We start from the raw sequence: 23,666 nt of genomic DNA, 5'->3' as shown, positions 1-23,666 counted from the left end.
TGGACATGAATTTTTCTAGGAAACTATTATAAATGTAAAGTGTTTATGGTGTAAAATGACAGAAAATTATTTGAACTAAGGAATAAGAAACAGCGGTGCTTAAACTCGCTTCGGAAAGAATCATTCGGCTGATTTCTTCCGAGTTTAGCTTGTGTGCAGATTGATTTTATCTTTATTCCAATCATAACGTGATTGCACACAAAACGAAGAAAACAGTTTTGCATTGATGCTTTCCATGCCTCGCAGGAATAAAATCACACCAACGAAACAACAAAACGAAGCTTATCGTACACGAATGCACACGAGCGATCGTTGCCCGACGGCCCGAGTGAACATTGCCTCGCACCCTTCTCTCGCTCGTTTCCCGTTTCCTTGTATCTATCACTTTTAGCCACGCCCCCATGCGTTGTCCGATTGATGTGTTCGGCTACCGAACGAAAACAATTTGAATTTTGAATTCGCAGAACTGTACGTTCGCTTCGCTGATGTTTCCTCCGAATTTTTTAATGTTAATTTTTTAAAGAGAGAAAATAAAAATGATTAAATGAGTTTCACAAAAAGTGTTTAACTGTACTTAGTGCAATAAAGTATTTATCTTATTAAAAATTAAAAATAAGGAAACCAAATCTTCACATATGTATCAACAAATTTAATGCAGAACTTTGTTTTCTTTGGTACAGATTTTGGTACAGATTTTTGAGTTTTCGGTACAGATGAAAAAGATTTTTTCGATGAGGGGTACAGATTTGGATGTGGTAACACTGCCTCCGATTGCTGTTTACTTCTGCCGAGTTTACCCGAAGCTTACTTCCTGATGCTTTCCGAGTTGATCTATTGATAGCATCATTGCAGTTTGAGTTTAACGAAATTAAATCGTTCTGCAAAGAAGGGCAAAGTGCGAGTATGTAGACTCGCGATTTTAACATCTCTGATAAGAAATGCAAAATTGTTTTAGCTTAAAAGTGCGAAGAGGTGTCATTGAGAAAGGCTTTCTGCTAAATAATTTGAGATCATGTGACAAAAATATTTCACATCCGTCAAAATCCAGACTTTTCCAGGTATTTTATTAATCTTATAGACTTTTTTGAAAAACAGTAGGCAACCCTGATAGAGAATACTTTTTCCATCGATTTACGTCCATCCTGGCTCTCTACGCTCCTGACTACATGCAAAAATGTGAGGAATTTCTCTTGTCTGTGAGCAAGAATTTATCCCCAACCAGAGATGCCAACTGTTTATCAGAAATGTCTGGAAGATTTTGAAAAAATGTCTGGAAAAGTCTGGATGGAAAACTTTATGGGTGATGACATTTTTTTGGGCGTAGGAAATAATAAAAATTCTTGATAATAATCATACATTCCATACACTATCAATGCATGAGACCATTATGGTGGTGTCGGCAGTACTACGTGCTATGCTTAACTTCGAATTTTACAACTTTCTTTGTGGCATTCCTGACTTTTCAATTACTACTTCTTATCATTTCCTGCCGTTTTGCAACAAAAATTTTGAATTTTGACTGTTTTGTCAAAAAATTCGTGTCGAAACTTAAATGTCTGGAAATGTCCGGAAGAAATGACAAAAGTCTGGAAGTCAGGAAACCTTAAAAAAAAGTCTGATAAAAGTCCAAAAAGTCTGAAGGTCCAGACAAAATCTAAAAGGTTGACATCACTGCCCCAAACGTTAAAAGAGATGATAAATTTGAATCGGAATGCAAAACTTATCGAGAACAAAATTGAAACTGACAAGTTTCTGGTCTAGCAGGTCTGGCTTGTGGATGAAAATCTCTTACATAAGTATATGTATTACAAACATTCTTTCAACAAAGTTTTCGCGGATGGAGAGAAAATGCGTGCGGTTCACACAAGTCATCGCCTACTCTTCTTAAAGATTATTTTGATGTAACTCGCTCAAAATTTTTTTTGTGTGTTCCGAAAATCATATTTTGTTTTCACTAAATTTGAGTATTTGATTTGAATCTTGATGATATTGTGGACAACTTCGGATTCTAATTGATATACGATTTTCAACAACGAATATTTAGGTAGGTACTTTATCAATCTTTATTCAAACTTTTTTAACCAAAGTTTTTTAAATTTTTTTTGTTCATTTCTATTTTACGACAGATAGCTTAAAAGCACGCCCGACATCAAAGAGTTCAATGAACTGAAGCCCTCATGGCAACAATTTGTTTGCATCCCAAAGCAACCAGAAAGAAGATTAAGAAGTGGAAAAAACAAAATGACACCATAACAGTAGCGAAATTATGTGGGAGTAAAAATGGAAAACAACTTCTCGCCCAACAATTTAAGCCGACATCAAAAGAGAAATGGATCAGCAAAGGGCTAAGCCAGCAATGGCAGACGGAATTAAATCTCGAAGTTTGCAGCTTTGCTGAAGGTTTTTCGAAACTTTACTGCGTTTGCGTCGTCGTTGAGGTGTTGTGCGTCTGTGGCTGTTGGAGTTTCAAAATGATTTACGACTCGGTGGCATGCAATTGAAGACGAAAAAATGTAGCGAAAATGAAGAAAGGGTTTCTTGAAGCTTACCATTGCCTCGGCAGATGAAAGTTCAAGTTTGCTAGCCACCTTTTACCAAGACAGATTTTGCAAGTCTGTTTTCGTTCCATTGTAGGGAATCTACTTTCGCCATGCCTAAATAAAGCGGCAGCTGCCAATAACTTATGAATGATCAAATGTGATGGGAATTGATTTCGGCATTTTCTTACTTTTGTTAACTGAGTATTTTTAGAAATTATTTTTTATCTGTCCTCATAAGCATGACATCAGCAGCGTTATGCAAATGAAATGACTTGAATCAGCGAGAAACAATCAGATCTCTGTCTACAAGTTTGATCAATGAAAAAAACAACACCCAAGTGTAAAATCACCCTGATTTAATCGATTAGGTAATCTCCGAACCTATACCAATATATTTGGATCCAATACAAGATCTGTGTCTTCGATCTCCTGCATCGAGGCATGTGTTCATGGCGATGGCGCTCTAGCGCTAATACAGGCTATTGATACTTATTTAGTTTGATTTTTTCCGTGGCATGCAATGGACCACGCGAAAAATGAAACCGAAAGTACCAACTTCGATTATTTAAAACGATGGTGGTGTAATGCCTAGACTGAGGCATGTTTATTGCCTAGTGTTTTGCTTAATAAATGGAGTTTTTTTTCGAATAAACCTAGTTTGATTGATCAATTTAAACAGTTTAGTCTGTTCAAGAATTGTTGGACCAAACCAAGCTTTCCAAATAACACAAGACTAAGCCAACTATTTAGTATTAGAAAGTTTTATTATGGCTTTATTATGCCATTTTATATGCAAATAGTATTATAACCATTTTATTATGGTCATGAAACATGCTTTAATTCTTGATTCAACCAGGTAGTTATGAAAACGCTATAATTTTTTTTTAATATACTGTTTAAATTGTTTAAAAAGAGTTCTGAACGCTCTATTAAAACTTCAATAAAACATAAACTAAGAAGTTTCTTCCAAGTTTTTTTTGCGTGTTTTATAAAAGCACTCAGTGATTGATTTTAAAACCGTCATAAAATTAGGTGACAGTTCTTGATTAGAAAGAACAGGACATGCTCAGGCTTGATTGCACGTATTTGAATTCGAATTCCTATTTTTATAAATCACCACAGATTCAGATCTCAGAAAAAGCGTATCTGGAGACGGATTTCTATATATTTTGTACTTATAAGTTTTAATGTTTAATTTTCAATAATTTGAGCATCAATTACAAAGATGATATGATTACCAATTTCAAAAAAGTTTCTAAAATATGGGTTTGTGTCTCCTTCAAGTTTCTTAATGTGCTTAAACCGTTAAACTTCAAGATATCAAAATCAACAACGACACCGTTTGAAAGAATTCTTTTTATTTTTTTTTAATTAATTCCTGACATTTAACCACAGCATTTTGTAGAAGCTTTTTCTCTGCATCCCTCAGTCAAATTAGCCTCTTGTCATAAAAATTTAATTTTTTTTGACAAAAATAACAAAAATGACAAAAATGACAAAAATGACAAAAATGACAAAAATGACAAAAATGACAAAAATGACAAAAATGACAAAAATGACAAAAATGACAAAAATGACAAAAATGACAAAAATGACAAAAATGACAAAAATGACAAAAATGACAAAAATGACAAAAATGACAAAAATGACAAAAATGACAAAAATGACAAAAATGACAAAAATGACAAAAATGACAAAAATGACAAAAATGACAAAAATGACAAAAATGACAAAAATGACAAAAATGACAAAAATGACAAAAATGACAAAAATGACAAAAATGACAAAAATGACAAAAATGACAAAAATGACAAAAATGACAAAAATGACAAAAATGACAAAAATGACAAAAATGACAAAAATGACAAAAATGACAAAAATGACAAAAATGACAAAAATGACAAAAATGACAAAAATGACAAAAATGACAAAAATGACAAAAATGACAAAAATGACAAAAATGACAAAAATGACAAAAATGACAAAAATGACAAAAATGACAAAAATGACAAAAATGACAAAAATGACAAAAATGACAAAAATGACAAAAATGACAAAAATGACAAAAATGACAAAAATGACAAAAATGACAAAAATGACAAAAATGACAAAAATGACAAAAATGACAAAAATGACAAAAATGACAAAAATGACAAAAATGACAAAAATGACAAAAATGACAAAAATGACAAAAATGACAAAAATGACAAAAATGACAAAAATGACAAAAAAAACAAAAATTACAAAAACTACAAAAATTACAAAAATTACAAAAATTACAAAAATTACAAAAATTACAAAAATTACAAAAATTACAAAAATTACAAAAACTACAAAAATTACAATCATTACAAAAATTACAAAAATTACAAAAATTACAAAAATTACAAAAATTACAAAAATTACAAAAATTACAAAAATTACAAAAATTACAAAAATTACAAAAATTACAAAAATTACAAAAATTACAAAAATTACAAAAATTACAAAAATTACAAAAATTACAAAAATTACAAAAATTACAAAAATTACAAAAATTACAAAAATTACAAAAATTACAAAAATTACAAAAATGACAAAAATTACAAAAATGACAAAAATTACAAAAATTACAAAAATTACAAAAATTACAAAAATAAAAAATTTAAAAAAATTACAAAAATTACAAAAATTACAAAAATTACAAAAATTACAAAAATTACAAAAATTACAAAAATTACAAAAATTACAAAAATTACAAAAATTAAAAATTACAAAAATTACAAAAATTACAAAAATTACAAAAATGATAAAAATGATAAAAATAACAAAAATGACAAAAATGACAAAAATGACAAAAATAACAAAAATGACAAAAATGACAAAAATGACAAAAATGACAAAAATGACAAAAATGACAAAAATGACAAAAATGACAAAAATGACAAAAATGACAAAAATGACAAAAATGACAAAAATGACAAAAATGACAAAAATGACAAAAATGACAAAAATGACAAAAATGACAAAAATGACAAAAATGACAAAAATGACAAAAATGACAAAAATGACAAAAATGACAAAAATGACAAAAATGACAAAAATGACAAAAATGACAAAAATGACAAAAATGACAAAAATGACAAAAATGACAAAAATGACAAAAATGACAAAAATGACAAAAATGACAAAAATGACAAAAATGACAAAAATGACAAAAATGACAAAAATGACAAAAATGACAAAAATGACAAAAATGACAAAAATGACAAAAATGACAAAAATGACAAAAATGACAAAAATGACAAAAATGACAAAAATGACAAAAATGACAAAAATGACAAAAATGACAAAAATGACAAAAATGACAAAAATGACAAAAATGACAAAAATGACAAAAATGACAAAAATGACAAAAATGACAAAAATGACAAAAATGACAAAAATGACAAAAATGACAAAAATGACAAAAATGACAAAAATGACAAAAATGACAAAAATGACAAAAATGACAAAAATGACAAAAATGACAAAAATGACAAAAATGACAAAAATGACAAAAATGACAAAAATGACAAAAAAGACAAAAATTACAAAAACTACAAAAATTACAAAAATTACAAAAATTACAAAAATTACAAAAATTACAAAAATTACAAAAATTACAAAAATTACAAAAATTACAAAAACTACAAAAATTACAATCATTACAAAAATTACAATCATTACAAAAATTACAAAAATTACAAAAATTACAAAAATTACAAAAATTACAAAAATTACAAAAAGTACAAAAATTACAAAAATTACAAAAATTACAAAAATTACAAAAATTACAAAAATTACAAAAATTACAAAAATTACAAAAATTACAAAAATTACAAAAATTACAAAAATTACAAAAATTACAAAAATTACAAAAATTACAAAAATTACAAAAATTACAAAAATTACAAAAATTACAAAAATTACAAAAATTACAAAAATTACAAAAATTACAAAAATTACAAAAATGACAAAAATTACAAAAATTACAAAAATTACAAAAATTACAAAAATTACAAAAATTACAAAAATTACAAAAATTACAAAAATTAAAAATTTTAAAAAATTACAAAAATTACAAAAATTACAAAAATTTTAAAAATTACAAAAATTACAAAAATTACAAAAATTACAAAAATTACAAAAATTACAAAAATTACAAAAATTACAAAAATGACAAAAATGATAAAAATGATAAAAATAACAAAAATGACAAAAATGACAAAAATGACAAAAATGACAAAAATGACAAAAATGACAAAAATGACAAAAATGACAAAAATGACAAATATGACAAATATGACAAAAATGACAAAAATGACATGAATGACAAAAATGACAAAAATGACAAAAATGACAAAAATGACAAAAATGACAAAAATGACAAAAATGACAAAAATGACAAAAATGACAAAAATGACAAAAATGACAAAAAAGAAAAAATGAAAAAATGAAAAAATTAAAAAATGAAAAAATGAAAAAATGAAAAAATGACAAAAATGACATTAATGACAAGAATGACAAAAATGACAAAAATGACAAAAATGACAAAAATGACAAAAATGACAAAAATGACAAAAATGACAAAAATGACAAAAATGACAAAAATGACAAAAATGACAAAAATGACAAAAATGACAAAAATGACAAAAATGACAAAAATGACAAAAATGACAAAAATGACAAAAATGACAAAAATGACAAAAATGACAAAAATGACAAAAATGACAAAAATGACAAAAATGACAAAAATGACAAAAATGACAAAAATGACAAAAATGACAAAAATGACAAAAATGACAAAAATGACAAAAATGACAAAAATGACAAAAATGACAAAAATGACAAAAATGACAAAAATGACAAAAATGACAAAAATGACAAAAATGACAAAAATGACAAAAATGACAAAAATGACAAAAATGACAAAAATGACAAAAATGACAAAAATGACAAAAATGACAAAAATGACAAAAATGACAAAAATGACAAAAATGACAAAAATGACAAAAATGACAAAAATGACAAAATGACAAAAATGACAAAAATGACAAAAATGACAAAAATGACAAAAATGACAAAAATGACAAAAATGACAAAAATGACAAAAATGACAAAAATGACAAAAATGACAAAAATGACAAAAATGACAAAAATGACAAAAATGACAAAAATGACAAAAATGACAAAAATGACAAAAATGACAAAAATGACAAAAATGACAAAAATGACAAAAATGACAAAAATGACAAAAATGACAAAAATGACAAAAATGACAAAAATGACAAAAATGACAAAAATGACAAAAATGACAAAAATGACAAAAATGACAAAAATGACAAAAATGACAAAAATGACAAAAATGACAAAAATGACAAAAATGACAAAAATGACAAAAATGACAAAAATGACAAAAATGACAAAAATGACAAAAATGACAAAAATGACAAAAATGACAAAAATGACAAAAATGACAAAAATGACAAAAATGACAAAAATGACAAAAATGACAAAAATGACAAAAATGACAAAAATGACAAAAATGACAAAAATGACAAAAATGACAAAAATGACAAAAATGACAAAAATGACAAAAATGACAAAAATGATAAAAATGACAAAAATGACAAAAATGACAAAAATGACAAAAATGACAAAAATGACAAAAATGACAAAAATGACAAAAATGACAAAAATGACAAAAATGACAAAAATGACAAAAATGACAAAAATGACAAAAATGACAAAAATGACAAAAATGACAAAAATGACAAAAATGACAAAAATGACAAAAATGACAAAAATGACAAAAATGACTAAAATGACAAAAATGACAAAAATGACAAAAATGACAAAAATGACAAAAATGACAAAAATGACAAAAATGACAAAAATGACAAAAATGACAAAAATGACAAAAATGACAAAAATGACAAAAATGACAAAAATGACAAAAATGACAAAAATGACAAAAATGACAAAAATGACAAAAATGACAAAAATGACAAAAATGACAAAAATGACAAAAATGACAAAAATGACAAAAATGACAAAAATGACAAAAATGACAAAAATGACAAAAATGACAAAAATGACAAAAATGACAAAAATGTTAAAAATGACAAAAATGACAAAAATGACAAAAATGACAAAAATGACAAAAATGACAAAAATGACAAAAATGACAAAAATGACAAAAATGACAAAAATGACAAAAATGACAAAAATGACAAAAATGACAAAAATGACAAAATGACAAAAATGACAAAAATGACAAAAATGACAAAAATGACAAAAATGACAAAAATGACAAAAATGACAAAAATGACAAAAATGACAAAAATGACAAAAATGACAAAAAAAGCCACAAATGACACAAATGAGAAAAGTGACAAAAGTGACTTACATTGCATAATTCAAATTTAAAATTGCTTTCTTGCATATTGAAGGTGCATAAATTTTCTAAATTCATTTTTGCATATGATTAACGGTGTTTTTTCCAAAGTTTGTGATCGAAAAATCGGGGAAAAAGAATTTTATTAGGTATGTATTTTTTTTATCGACGGTTTTAGACTTGATGGTATCATTTAAAAAATCTCGTTTTCTATGGACCTCAAATTTAGATTTGAAACTAAGATTTCAAGAGTTTATTGATAAAAATCGTTTGAAAATTGGAGAAGTTATGAATGCTTTCCTTCATCAGTAACGTCAGCATTTTTAAATAATTTAGAGAACCACACTGTACAGTGGAGTTACTGTTTATCGTATAAGAAGAATAAAACATGATTAATCTGACTCACTCTAAGCTAAAATTGATTATTAGCTTACCAGAAGGTCACCTGCCAAATTTGAACAAGATCTGACTACGCAAAAGGGGTTATCTTTAGCTTTAAGCGTGACTGGGATTTTGAAAGATATTTATCTCGAGAGAAGCAAAAAGTACTGAGTTTTAACTGGTAACTTTATTTTCACCGGCAGATTGTTTTAAACGGTTGGTTTTCCTAAAGCCTTAATCAAGAATAATATTTCACCCAAAGACAGCAATACGGTTGGAGTTATAACGAAAAAGTTTTTGTGGTTCCACATGGTATCTTAAAATATGCCACATTGTAGAAAAGATTCTCTTCAACAAATTTTTAACAAAAAAAATTAATTGGGAGGTCTTCGAGTTGAGTGAAAGAAGTAAAAACTAGTCTAATGTAGCAAATTGTCAGAAATGCCGTTTTGACCAATGTTCTAAATTATCAAAAACAAATCGAATTTTTTCTTCAACTCTCGAATAAAAGTTATTTCTATCATTTGGATAATTGGGATTTGAAAACCTTGCTCAGAAAAAAACTGTTACTTATCATTATTGTCAAAGTTGAGCCCAGAATAAGTTTTTCTGAACGAGCAGTTTCCAAAACTCGGCAAGGTTAAACCTTTCGCAGTTACATTTAGAATTCATAGCTGCCGTTCAGGGCTGCAAACCGTTGCGTTCTTCTGAAAGCTTTGTGCAATCAAAGAACGGAGCTGATGCTGAGAAAAAACCAATGAATTTTAAGAAATGCACCATTCACAAAGTACCAGCTCACGTATACTATGGGTTTAATACCCATTCTGTTTGCTAATTTCCAACCGGGCCAATCCTTGATCACGTTTTCGTTTTAATTTTTTGTAGATTTTTTTCTCACTTGTTGCGTGCCTGGCGAATTTCCAGGGGACTTTGAGTAGTACCTATATCATTTATTTTTATAGCAATCTTTACTCAACTAGCCAACCAAACCTCGTCAGATCGACAGCTCACAAAATTGAATTGGACGCTACGCAACGTCGTCGTCGCCGCGAAGAGGTCATTGGCCTGCTCCATCATCACCTTTTGGGTGGTGCTACTCAATTCCTCCGAAACCGGAATAGCGATGTCCCACTTTCGGTAATCCTTCATTGAAACCGTGAGTGTGCAATGGAAGAGATCTTCAATTGAGTTGGAGCCCATTCAAGTAGTTTCCTCCAGAATTAAGCCGGTCCTTGGTTGGTTGAGTTTCTTTCTTCTTGACACGCTGAATCGTGGAGCTGAAGAAATAGAACGGTGAAGTACGAAAAACGGCTTTTTGATTGTTGTCATAAATCAGAAAAAAAAACCTCGGGCACGAGGCATCCGTTGTATTATTTCATTTAGGGGAACATGCCCTATTATGCGCCACCTAAGCGAATCGCTGATTTTCTATGTATTCCACGTACAAATTGTGTTAAAAATGGGTGCAATCGTTGAAGAAAATTGTTTTCTACAAATGCCTATGATTTTTTATTCCTCAAATTGCTATAGTTGCTTCAAAAAACTTGATTTTTAAATACCTTATTCAAAGCCACAGAACAAAACTGTGTTGCAAATACGCGCCGCCGTGTATTCAATACGCGCCTAGCAGCCGAACACACCCGAAAGCAGCCGAAGACCGAAAACACACCAATACTTACAGACACTTTGAATGAAAATAAAATCAAAATGGACTAATCGAAATTAAAAATAAAAATAAAAGTAGATTTTTTGGGCTGAATTAACGCTCAAAATAAGGTTTTAGACTTTTTGTTCGTTTTCAATGAAAATTGGCCTTTTTGAAAAATTAATGCTATTTTCAGCCTACTACGATTGGCGCGTTATGACGAGCGCATGGGCCGTGATAAAACGTACCCATAAAAAAGCATACCATAGCGAGTTCGGTATAATTTTTTTGTATTAAATCGTAGTTTAGATTCTCCTCTATCGATGTGTCAGAAAATATTGTCTTATTCGTTTTTCCCTGCTTGGTGACACCTTATTGAAAGTGTTTTAAAATTTAGATCGAAATGAAGAAAAACCTAAATTGTGAAATTTTCACGACACAGGAGCATTTTAAGGAAAAATTCATACTTGCCATGACCAATCACAGCATTTAGAACAAATTGGTAATATTTTGTAGGCTTAAAATGCTTCAGATTCTTCAAAACAAGGGTGGCGCGTATTAGCCACATGGGGCGTTATATGAACGTTTCCCCTATTAGATTCCAACCACTTTTTTCCCCCCAATGTGATGTCCGAATTTATTTATTTTTCCTCTGCCATGTATTATTTTCGGCGGAATCAAACTTGCGTGAAACAGTTTTGCCAGTTTTTAAGTACCCACGTATCACTTGTTTGGATAGCTGTTGGCTTCTTCTCTCCGGTTCAGTAATGACAAGTTGATCTAGCGGATTGCACAATGGGTTGTACGTAGTAGGTAGTGTGTGAATGTGCTTGAATCTTCATTCAACTGCGTACTTTTTCTGTTCAACTGAGCAGGAATGCGGGCAGATGGTTATCAGTGCCCAGATATAGGTGAAGTTCTTTATGAGAAGCTAACGATTCAATTGAACGGTCTAACATCCGTTCGACAAAAAAGTGGGAACACATTGGTTTAATGAAAAACTTTTGAATTGAGAAGTATTTTGCTAAGGTTTTCGATAAAATTGGCAGGTTTAACATTTTCTCAAATACGATTTGGTAAAGGCCCAAGGGATTTTTCAATCACTCTTGCTTGAGGACAATTTTGCGGATTCATCTGACTCGGAACCATCTGAACTTTGTTAGATTGATACTAATCCATCGTATCCTTTGATGGAAAATTAGGCGAAACAGTAAACGGTGTAACGGTAAAAATTTGGTCAAGGGAAAACGCGTGTAAATCGGTGAAATCGTTTATTTTAAAGATCAAATTGAATTTCTTTATCAAGTTTAATTAGTATAAAATTCAGGAAAAATATTCAGTTAGGCTTTCGCTTTTCCAACTCTGAATTGCCGGGCCTTACGCTTAACCCCTGCCGTCAGATTTTGTACAGCCACCTTGTCCACCTTCTTCGCCGCAGAAAGCCAGTTTTCCTTGAACTGCTGCTCGTCCTTAGCAGTTTTTTTTTGTCTTCTTTAGGTTCCGCTTGACAATAGCCCAGTATTTCTCAATTGGGCGGAGCTCTGGCGTGTTGGGAGGGTTCTTGTCCTTGGGAACTACCTGCACGTTGTCGGCGGCGTACCACTCCGGCCAAAACAGTACGGAACAACCGTGTTTCTTCAGGAAAGGCAGCAGACGTTTATTCAAACACTCTTTCAGGTAAATTTCTTGGTTGACAGTCCCGGAAGCTATGAAAATACTGCCTTTCAAGTCACAGGTACAGATGGCTTGCCAAACCAGATATTTCTTCGCGAACTTTGACAGTTTCATGTGCTTGAAAATATCTGCTACCTTTCCCCTTCCTTTTGCCGTATAACACTCCTGTACCGGAAGCTGCTTGTTGTCGGCTTTGACGTAGGTTTCGTCGTCCATTACCACGCAGTCAAACTTCGTCAGCATCGTCGTGTACAGCCTCCGGAATCGCGCTTTGGCCGTCGTATTTTGTTTATCATTGCGATTTGGAGTCACTACCTTCTTGTAAGTCGATAGTCCGGCTTGTTTTTTTGGCTCGATGGACGATTGTAGACGATACACCCAGCTTATTTGCGGCATCTCGGAGAGAGAGGTTAGGGTTTCGCTTGAAACTACCGGCAACTCTCTTTGGCGTCTCAGCGGCTTCCGAGTTTCGATTTCCCCCCGATCCAGACTTCCTGGCTGCCGACAAACGTTCCCCAAACAATTTAATTACATTTGTAACGGTTGATTTGGCAACTTTTAGCGATTTCGCCAACTTTGCGTGCGATTAAAAAAAACACCTCGACCAGGAATCGAACTCGAGTCCTTTGATTATCTCTCCAACACCTTCCCTATAGGCCAAATCGTCAGATGTAAACAATTCAAGCTGTAGCTCTATAATTCAGTTGACTTCATCGAGTTGAATTCGATGCTAGATTCTACTGCAGAAAAGCTCATCGTGCCCTGATGAATGGTGCACTGTACGCCCCGAGTCAAAAAGTTTAATTAATAACGCCTTTTAAAATTGATTTAAGTGAAAAATAAAAAAAAATATTGATGGTGAAAATTGAGGAACAATGTGCTCGTTATGCTCTTATCTCCCCTACATTACTGTTAAACTTTTAAGATATTAAACCTATCAAAAATAAACGAGTATTTTTTTCCCTTTTTTATCGGGGATTTTAAACCAAGTTTGTTTATCTGTTCAGGACCACTTTGCAGAGTTCTTTGAGAGTTGTACAGATCAACGTTCTGCCTCGCCAGTTACCGCATTCTGTCAGGTCTCCTTTCTTTGGGACTTTTTGCATCCAGTCGGCCGGGAATGTTGCAGTATCCCAAATGTCACCGGAAAGACGGTGCAACATTTGTGCTGACAAGGCAGGGTCGGCTCTCAGAATTTCAGCAGGGATGCAATCGATCCCAGGTGCTTTGTTGGATTTCATGTTTTTGTTTGCCGTTTCTATTTCAACCAGCGAGGGCGCTTCCGAGTTGACGCCATTTATGCAACTTACTGTTGGCGCTCCGAGCTGCGGATTTTGTTGGCCATCACCATTCGTGACTCGGAAGAGTTGTTCGAAGTGCTCAGTCCATCGTTTGAGCTGATCTGTTCGGTCGGTCAATAAATGACCTGCTTGGTCTTTTAGCGGCATTTTTTTCATTAGTCCTTGCACCACTACTGAGGCGGCGAGAAATGTCATAAAGTAATCGGATATCTCCTTTGGCGACGGCTCTTTCTCTCTGTTCGGCTAGGCAGTTTGTCCAGGCTCTCTTGTCTCGTTTACAAGCTCGTTTAACTGCCTTTTCAGCTCCGCATATCGTAAGCGGGCGGCTGCTTCGGCTGACCCGGTACATGCCTGCTCAATTTCTACTTTCGTCTTTCTCCGATCATCGATAATCCTCCAGGTTTCATGCGACATCCATTCACTTCTTCTTCTACAAACTTTACCGAAGCATTCTTCATTCCACACTGTCCTTCGACTGTTCCGTCTGTCAGCAATTCCGAGGCTCGGGACTCTAGCTGTTCAACGTATGCCCTTTTCACATCTGGATTATCAAACCGGCTGACGTCGTCGTATCGACATCCACGCAACTCTCAGTAGTATCTAACCAAGGCAAGGACGAAGTGATGGTCAGATGATGGCTGCGCTTCGTTTGTTGCGGACGTCAAGAAGGCTCCTCCTCCATTTTTGCTGATGAAGTTATGATCAAATTGATTTTCTGTTCGGCCATCTCGGGATACCCCAGTGACCTTATCGACCATCACGATGGGGGAAGAGCTATCCACCGATCACCATGTTGTTGTTACCACAAAACTCTAATAACAGCTCTCCGTTTTCGCTCATCTGTCCCAGGCCATGGCGCCCCATGATGCGCTCAAGGTTCTGATTTTTTGAGCCAATCTTTGCGCTGAAGTCGTCCAAATGGATTTCGGAATTTTCTATACCACGCTATTCAGTTGACTCTAAAACTGCTCTTTCTCCTGCAAATCGGCAACATCAGTTGGCGCATAGCACTGGGCCATTGTAATAGAAACCTGTGTTCTTAATCTGGCTACGATTATTCTTTCTTGAATCGGTTCCCATATAATTAGGACCACATGGGCCTGCGGGCTTAACAGGAAACCAACTCCTCGTTCCCGAGTATCATTTTCTTCCGGTATGCCAGAGTAAAGCAGTACTTACCCGGACAGTGTCTTGTGTTCTCCAGCGTTGGGCAAACGGACTTCGCTCAGTCCCAGAATTTCAAGCTTGAGGCGGCTAGCTTCTCTAGCAAGTTGAGCCAGTTTACCTTGTTGTGCAATGGTTAAAACGTTCCAAGTTCCAATTCGTGTCCGTATTTTCATGCTAAAAGTCGTCGCCAAAGTACCAGGTGGGTCATTTTTTTTTTGGATGACCTTGCTTCATGCGATTTCATACTTTTTTGAACGCAACTGTATGTATCATTATCAAAAATTTAAAAAAAATTAGGGGCCCCTTGAAAAATTGCCCCATTCATGGCACAACAAACCTCCGGGTACCAAATCTCACGTTATTCTGACCTCCCGGGTGTACGTGATAATGTTACCAGGAACCCCTTCATTTGTAAAACTACTAAACATTAGAGTGTAATTTTGACACTAATGCAAGTTTGAAGGCTTGTAACTTTTTTCAGAAGCTTCAAAAAACAAAAATTTCTTCGGGGACCCCAAATGATTTCAAAATTCTTCAATAATGTATCATTACTTTTTTTATGGATGAGCCCTGGAAGCCTGGACAGAAAAACTCCCTTTTCTGACTTAGAGTGTCAATTTGACACTCCAAAAGTAAAATCTATATGAGTCGTTTGAACTATAATAATATAAAACTTATATCAATAGAAACCTGGTAATGTCAGTAAAATATGTTTAGAACATTATATTTAGCTAAAGCTACTAGTTTTCTCATTATTCAGCATGAAAGAAAAAAAATCCGAAAAAACATACCTCAGGAAAACTTCTGTAGTTCATATATTACACGTCAAAAAAAAAATTCACTGAAAATCCGGGTACAACCGGTCGGTGGATCACAAAAACAGATAAAATTTCAATTTGAAAAAAATCGCGCAAAGTAGTCAACTTTAAAAAATTCCAGTAAATTCAATTTTTGTTGCATCAAAAATCTAAAGACAACAAAATGTTCGAATTTGAATAAATTTTGTAGTCATATTTTTTAAAAAACTCTACCATTGCTCAAACAGTTTTTACTAGCAATCAAATGAAAAGTAGGTTTTTCAGACCACTTTTTTGAACTTTTTGTGAACTTTTCATTAAAAAAATTTAAACAAATATTTCTTGGCTTCATGATGTAGACATTAACTTCAGCTTTCATATGCATAAAGCAAATATTTTTAGACGTGTAATATATGAACTACAGCAGTTTTTCTGAGGCATGTTTTTTCGGATTTTTTTCTTTCATGCTGAATAATGAGAAACCTAGTAACTTTAGCTATATATAATGTTCTAAACATATTTTACTGACATTACAAGGTTGCTATTGATATAAGTTTTGTTAGGATCGGTTTAACACGCAAAAATTTATAACGATTTGAGCTTGTAGTGTCAAATTGACACACCTAGTGCTGATTAGGGTAATGAAATCTGGTGTGGATGAGGGTTACGGACAATTCACTTGCATAAGAAATCAAAGAAATATAGTAAGTCTTATACAGTAAAAACTCTGATAAAGGCATTTTAGATATTTTAGAAATTATGATTTCGTATATTTACAAAATATTGTATAGAGACTAATCTTCTCTTCATTTTTAACGCGCTCAAATAGGATAACTATAGGATAACAATGAAATTGGAGCGTTAACGTGATTCACTCTATTTTTCCACCAGGCATCTTTCGACAACCTTTCTATCGAAATTGATTTTGAACTAATTTTCTCACGGGAACTGCTGGTTTACTCCTAGCGAAGCCTTATGACTCTAGTTATGGTAAAGTCGCCATCAAATTGAACGGTCTAATTGATTGACCTTACCAAAAGGCTGCACCTTTGCTTAAATTTAGAAGGCGATTGACCACGGCTCAGACAAAAGAAGCGAGTGTCTTTGAAATACTTTAAAAAAATATGTAGTAGGTAATTCATCAATTGTGTTAAGCACGCCACGTGGGATCGATTTTATAGGTAAAATTGTCTTTCTCAACTGATGATTTACTGACAGTCTTTCCACCCATCGATAGACACGCCGAACAAATTTAACAGTTTTCGAATGTTTAAGCTATGTTCGACAAATTACTTGAGCTGGCACAATCTCCATAACTCTACGGCTTCAACTAGGACTTAGGACTTCTATTCTATGCAACAGTAGGTAGTTCACCATCATTTCATGCACTGTTTCTCATTAGCGTCGATTATATTCTACAAAGACGCCTTCATAGGGCCAACTCACGCCAAGCGATGCCAGAGGCTTTTGCTTACAATTATTAGCTGTTGTTGGGTAGCAGCACCTCAAAAGGTCTCCCCATTAAGTAGTAGCCACAATTTGAAAGTGGCCTTTTGGGATGATTTCGATGGATGAATGAACGGTCCAAACCCAGTGGAGTCAGCGTTTCTCGCGAATTTGCGTGCCATATCTGATGGTCTCCCAGGGGGTTTCGGAAAGTGCCAATCTGTTGTTTGTTCCGCGAAGTGCATTTCGGTATCCAAATAAGTCAAATAATTAAAAAGCCGCAGCACGTCTCGAGTCAACAGTTTCCCAGTTAACATTTTAGCACATTCACTAGTCATGCTCGCGCACAATTCGTCAGTGGGTGAGTTGATTCATTCAGCCCGGAGGAGGTAGAGTGAAGAAAGTGAAATGCATTTTCCCGACATTGACCATCAATGGTTAAAGACTTTCATTGGGCTTTGCTCGGGAAAGGCCTGTCAGATCAAAGGAACGGAAATTACCGTGTCATGATGAAGCCGGCTCATGGCGGCGGCGGCGCGGTGAATGGAAATCATACGAGATACACACGCATAGACCCCAGGTGAGCCAATTCAGGGCTGTCTGAAAGTACGCAATCGTAGGCAGAAGGGGGTAGACTCTTTTGTTTGCCGATTTTTTTTTCCAAATCTCAAAAAGCAAAAAGTTCGGAAGCAGTCTTGTGCCGCCATTCATAGCACGGATTGGTGTTGTTGGGAGGTTTCGGTGTGGGAAAGTGTAAATCTTGAATCGCCGCCATCGTAAGGGTGTTTTGGTTTTGATTCCAGCAGCTGATTCTTTTTCGATTTTTTTTTCTGCTGTATAAACTTTCACGCGACTTTGCTCATCTGCATGAACTTTGTGCATGGGCAATGTGTTTCGGTGAGAAGTTCAGCCGATACCGGGTAATTGCTATCGGAATGTTGCGCGAACTTTCACTCAATCTTTTGGGGCAGAGATCAAAGATGCTCTGCTTATTTTCATAACAATTGAAATAAAACAGTAGTAGTTCACTACCATGGGACTTTCAAATGAAATAAGATTTTGTTTTAAATGATTTTATGAAGAAGTGGAGATAATTTAAAACATTATTCGTGGAAATTCGATTGAAATAGTCTTATAGAGAATGCAATATTTGACTGTTAAAGGGCGAACACGAAATTATTGCGACACATTCAACAGGGCATAACTTTTATACCATTGGGTAAAAATCAACCCAATTTTGAATACTTTCTCATTGATGTGTATTAATTACATGCTGTTAAACTCGAAGTCGTGTTTTTCGATTCGACGAAACTTCAACGCGAGTCGAGAGAACAAATTCTTTCCAAACACTTGGAATTTCCTGACCTGTCACACCGGCAGTTGGGGAAAATGTTGAACATTCATCATTCAACCGTCTTCAGAATGTTGAAGCGGTTCCAGGAGCGGTTGACGTTGGACTACGGCAAAGGAGCTTAAAGAAAACCGGGACCGGAGAACAAAAAGACGGAGGGTAAGGAAAAGCGGATGATTAAAGCAAATCCCAACGTCTCAAGCCATGATTTGGCTAAAATGATCGGCATGTCGCAGAGCTACGTTCAAAATGCAAAGACGAGAGCAGGACTACATACAAACAAGGTACAGAACTTCCCAAACCACGATAAGCGGCAACAATCGACGGCTAAAATTCTGGCACGGAAGCTCTTCGAGAAGATGCTGACAAAATATGGCTGCTGTGTGGTGGACGACGAAACGTATATCAAAACCGATTATAAGTAATTTCCGGGGTTTAAATTTTTCACCGGCAAGAGCAAGTTCGATGTGGACGACATATTTGAGAAGAAGAAAACGTCGGAGTTCGCCTTAAAATATCTTGTTTGGCAGCCCATCGGCTCTTGCGAACTGAGGAGTGAGCCTTTCGTGACAAAGGACACAGTAAATGGCGAGATCTACCAATCTGAGTGCCTCGAGAAGCGATTTCCGCCGTTCTTGCAGCAGCACGACGAAGCCCCGCTATTTTGGCCAGATTTGGCATCATGCCACTATTCTAAGAGTGTCATGGAGTGGCATGAGGCCACCTTTGTCCATTTTGTTCCAAAGAACATGGACTCGCCAAACTGCCCGGAGATGCGCCCGGTGGAGCAATATTGAAGCGAAAACTTCGGAAGGGCAAGAAGACAGTCAAAGACGAGAAGGACATGTTAGGACAATGGAAAAAAAACTGAGAAACTGGTACCGGATGAAACTGTAAAGACTTTCACGGAAATGCGTTCAATTTTACACTCAAGGCTCCATCGATTCACTTTTCTTTTGATTTTTGAAGTGAATATGTGTAAAAAACTGTACTGGAGTACAGTACTAGTTTTAAAAATATGAAACATGTCACATTTCCCTTAACAGAACAAATAATGGAAAAATAATGAAAAAAGTGACCAATCTTACCCCGGATTATGGTATGTAGATTAGGGTGGCAATGGATGTAAGTGAAAAATTCATCAACTTTGGAAACCGCCCAGCAAACATAAAATCGCATTAAAAATGATAGCTTAAGTCATTAACAACGTTACTGCGAGTCACAATTCCTATAAAATAAGTTAACGATCGTAAAAATGGTTACTTGAAGTCGGTATAAATTGGATATGATAAAAATTCCGCCATTTTTGAAACTTCTGGAGACAATAGTTCACCCGCGCAGGCTTCGAGTGAGAAAACAGCTTTTTAAACGAACACAAACACATATATGATCTCAATGAAACTTGATGTTTCCTCGAAGAGAGTCCTTTAACTTAATACTAAGCGTACATCTTTCGAGGATAACCACCAACCCACAGAAGGTGTACAATGTATGCCGTAACCAGGAATCGATCTCATGACCGTTGGCTTAAAAGACTTGAAGGCTATCCTCTAGGCCACGGCGGCGGCCTGAAACCTAGAACCTGTGCCTAAGCCTTGTGTTGTATACGAAAGAATTGACCATTGAGAGGAGAACTATTAAATATTGTCGATGGCAACGGTTTGCAAACTTTCACTCTTTTGCATATTTTTCAGTATGTACGAATAAGGTGTCCAATATCGTCCAATTCTCATCGCGTTATTGTATATTAAAAAGACATAGACCGTCTTAGCCGATTAGGCTTTACAGACTGAATAAATGACGTGGACAACTTAATTAACATTTAACACCCAGTACCGAGATGGTAATCGAACCCATGCCATCAGTGGGCTAGCGATTAACGTCTTAACACGCTAACCACTCGACCACCGAGACGTGCCTACACTTTGGTAGGTAAATGCTGTTTTCGTGAGTTTCATATGATCATTATATGATGTACATGAAATGTAGGTATAACAAAGTGGTTGAGAAGTATACCTACAAAAATGTTTTCCGGGGGACTTTATATATTTTAAAAATTAATCCAAAAACTGATCTGTGCAAAATTTTAGCTCAATTAGATTTAATTTGGGGTACCTATCTCAGAGCGCTCAAAGTTTCGGTTTACAAAAGGGGGGCTAAAGCAAATTGGAAAATCGGATTTTGATGCCAAATGACTTAGAGATGCATAAAACATCGAGATCTGGTGTTTTCTCGAATTTTATTCTGCCAAAAATCGAATTTTTGGGCCATTTTTCGGATTTTTTTTCGAGTTTACATCAGATCTTGACGTTTTATGCATTTTTTAGTCATTTGGCATCGAAATTAAAATTCAGATTTTTGCACAGGTCAGTTTTTGGCTGCTACCAGGCCCATTTGGCTGCAACCCTAAGTAGATATGTTGAGAGTTGAGACAAAGCGTCAATCTCATAGCCATTAACATAGAAAACTTGAGAAATAACCATTTATCCATAGCAAGTGACAAAGTGGCTTTATTGAAGTGCATAATAAATGATACTTTAATGTACAAAATAAAATCCGGGTCCGGCCCGGTTGCCCGGATTTCAGAGAAAAAGCCCGGTTTTTGCCCGGGTTTATTCTCATTTTCATTCTCAAATCAAACTTAAAAAAACAAAATGAGCTTTAATTTTTTTTTCTTATTTATGCGTCCAAAACGAAATTTTCTGAGCAAGTTTTATAAAAATAATCATGAAAGGTTTTTTGGAAGCCTAAAATACGTTTTAGAATCTGTTGAAACAGATTGATGAAAACAAACTTTTTCAACTTTTTTTACTTGATTTTTAATGAGTAATTTCTAGGTTTTGATCAAATTTGCCAAGATTATGGTCGACCATTTTGAATTCAAATGCCCGGATTTTGCCAGGTTTTTAGATCAAAATAGCCAGAATTTTTCGGCCCGGATACGCACTGAAAAAATTCTGGCAACCTTATTTTAAACATAAAAACGATTTCATCAACAAATCTTTGGTAAAATTCAATCCTTATTCAATAAATAAATATCCAAAAAAAAATAATAGAAGATATTCTCTTAACAAACTGATCACCACATCAAATTTTGTCGTGAGACGGTAAACTGTTAAACGTTATTGAAAAAAAATCTTCCTCAATATAGAAATCTCTTTTAATTTTTAATCTTTTAAGGTTAACATTATACAGAATAAAGAAAAACGAACAAATAGGCGATCTTTTGAATTATTTAAGTTTATTTATTGAAGTGTTTTTCTTCATTTTCTACTTACTTTTCTTGTTTGTAAAATTTTTTAATGCATCAACTTTTTTACTTACGATTTTGAGGAATAACAGTAATTTACCTGAAAAAGAGAAAAAAAATCAATTTATTAAATCATTTTTAAGATTTTTTTTAAACAGATAAAAACAAACTAGCTCGAAAGCAGCCTTCGAAACCAGTAGCAACCGAATAAAGGTTCCAAGGTTCCAAAAGTCACATATTTATATGAATGAAGGCTTTGAAAGTTACATATTGGCTGACAAAAAAAATCATCTGCCCAATTCCTTTGAGTGAACTTTATGTACTCAAACTTGAAAGTTTCAAAAGTGATTAATATGTACGTTGTATGTGACTTATTTTGCCCAATTCTCATGAGTGAACTTCATGTACTCATTATCTAACTTAAAAGTTGCAAAAGTGATTTATATGTACGTTGTAAGAGGCTTAAGTCCCATAAAGCGCACAAAACGGGATTTACCAAGTCACAGAAAGTGCATTGAGGTGCTTCCAAAATCACACCACCTCTTCGAGTTTTAGTTTCTGTTAGAACAGCATCTAGGCGTGGTCTTGTGGTAGCGTGTTTTATTCTCACCACGAAGGCCGTGATACGATCCCCAAGCCGGGCAAGTTTTTTTTTCAATAAATGATTTGGTACATGTGTGACCATTCTGATGCGATAGATATGGTGGGGTAAAAGTACGACCTTAGTGCTATCCTATTTTTAGAAAATTTTGCAGTTGTTTTTAAAAAAAACAAGCACAGCATTTGATTTCTTAGACTTTTATCTCTCTTTTAAAAATTACGAAGTTAATCGATCGACGCATTTGACAGCAGTTGTGAAAATGCCTATCCACTACCGAAACATACTCTTACCCCACCTCTGGGGCAAAAGTTCGAATGATGTGTGATAAAAGTACGACCATCCAAAATTCCACAATTCTTCATGAAGTCAAGAGGAATTTTTTTTGTATCAATCTTTATTTACATGAGCAGCTTTTGTGTTCACTTCTGATACAAATCCTATACATAGGTGAACAACGTTCGCAAATTTGGAGTTCTCCACTAATTGTCCATATTCAACAGGTTTACGAAATCGAGTTCTCATCGTGTTTGAGCAATTTTTCGATCGAGCAAATTTTTGTAGAAACAAAAATATGCGCTGATGTTACCAACTCATTTGAAAAGGAAGTTAAAACTTTTCGTACAGATTTACTTCAGTAGTCCCTGTATATCATTCGTACTTTTGTCCCATTTTCAGTTCATACTTTTGCCTCTTCAAGGTTTCTTGTGATTCTAAGTTTATTGAAACATATTAATGAAATTATTTCTTCGCATTTGTTTGTGGTTGAAAACAACTATAGAAACGATAGAATTTTGATGGCTCAAACATGTAGCCGTTATTTTAAATATTACATTATTTATGCAAAAAAGCTACTTTACCTCATTTTTAGAAGTGCAAGTACTGCAAGTATCAATAACAACTTAAATTTCGAGCTGCATAGAATGTACTTCATATCAATGATGGGGCTTAGTAAGGCTTAACCCAACCCCCCCATGGAGATTTTTTCAATTCAAATTGTAGGTAAAAAAAATAATTTTCCGGGAAATCGCTTGATCCCAAAAGGTGTTTAAAAATAAGTGTTAACAAACATGTCAGAAAATTGGCTCGCCTCCGGCC

General features: G+C 33.9%; 1 protein-coding gene across 1 annotated transcript in view; it reads right to left on the bottom strand.

Moving 5' to 3' along the window:
- LOC129741596 (uncharacterized) overlaps positions 1–23,666 on the bottom strand; it is a 131,379-nt gene that overhangs the window by 54,966 nt on the left and 52,747 nt on the right. The gene's annotated exons all lie outside the window — the stretch shown is intronic.

This window comes from Uranotaenia lowii, chromosome 2, assembly GCF_029784155.1.
Source record: "Uranotaenia lowii strain MFRU-FL chromosome 2, ASM2978415v1, whole genome shotgun sequence".
Classification (NCBI taxonomy): domain Eukaryota; kingdom Metazoa; phylum Arthropoda; class Insecta; order Diptera; family Culicidae; genus Uranotaenia; species Uranotaenia lowii.
This window is presented reverse-complemented; position numbering and strand designations above follow the sequence as displayed.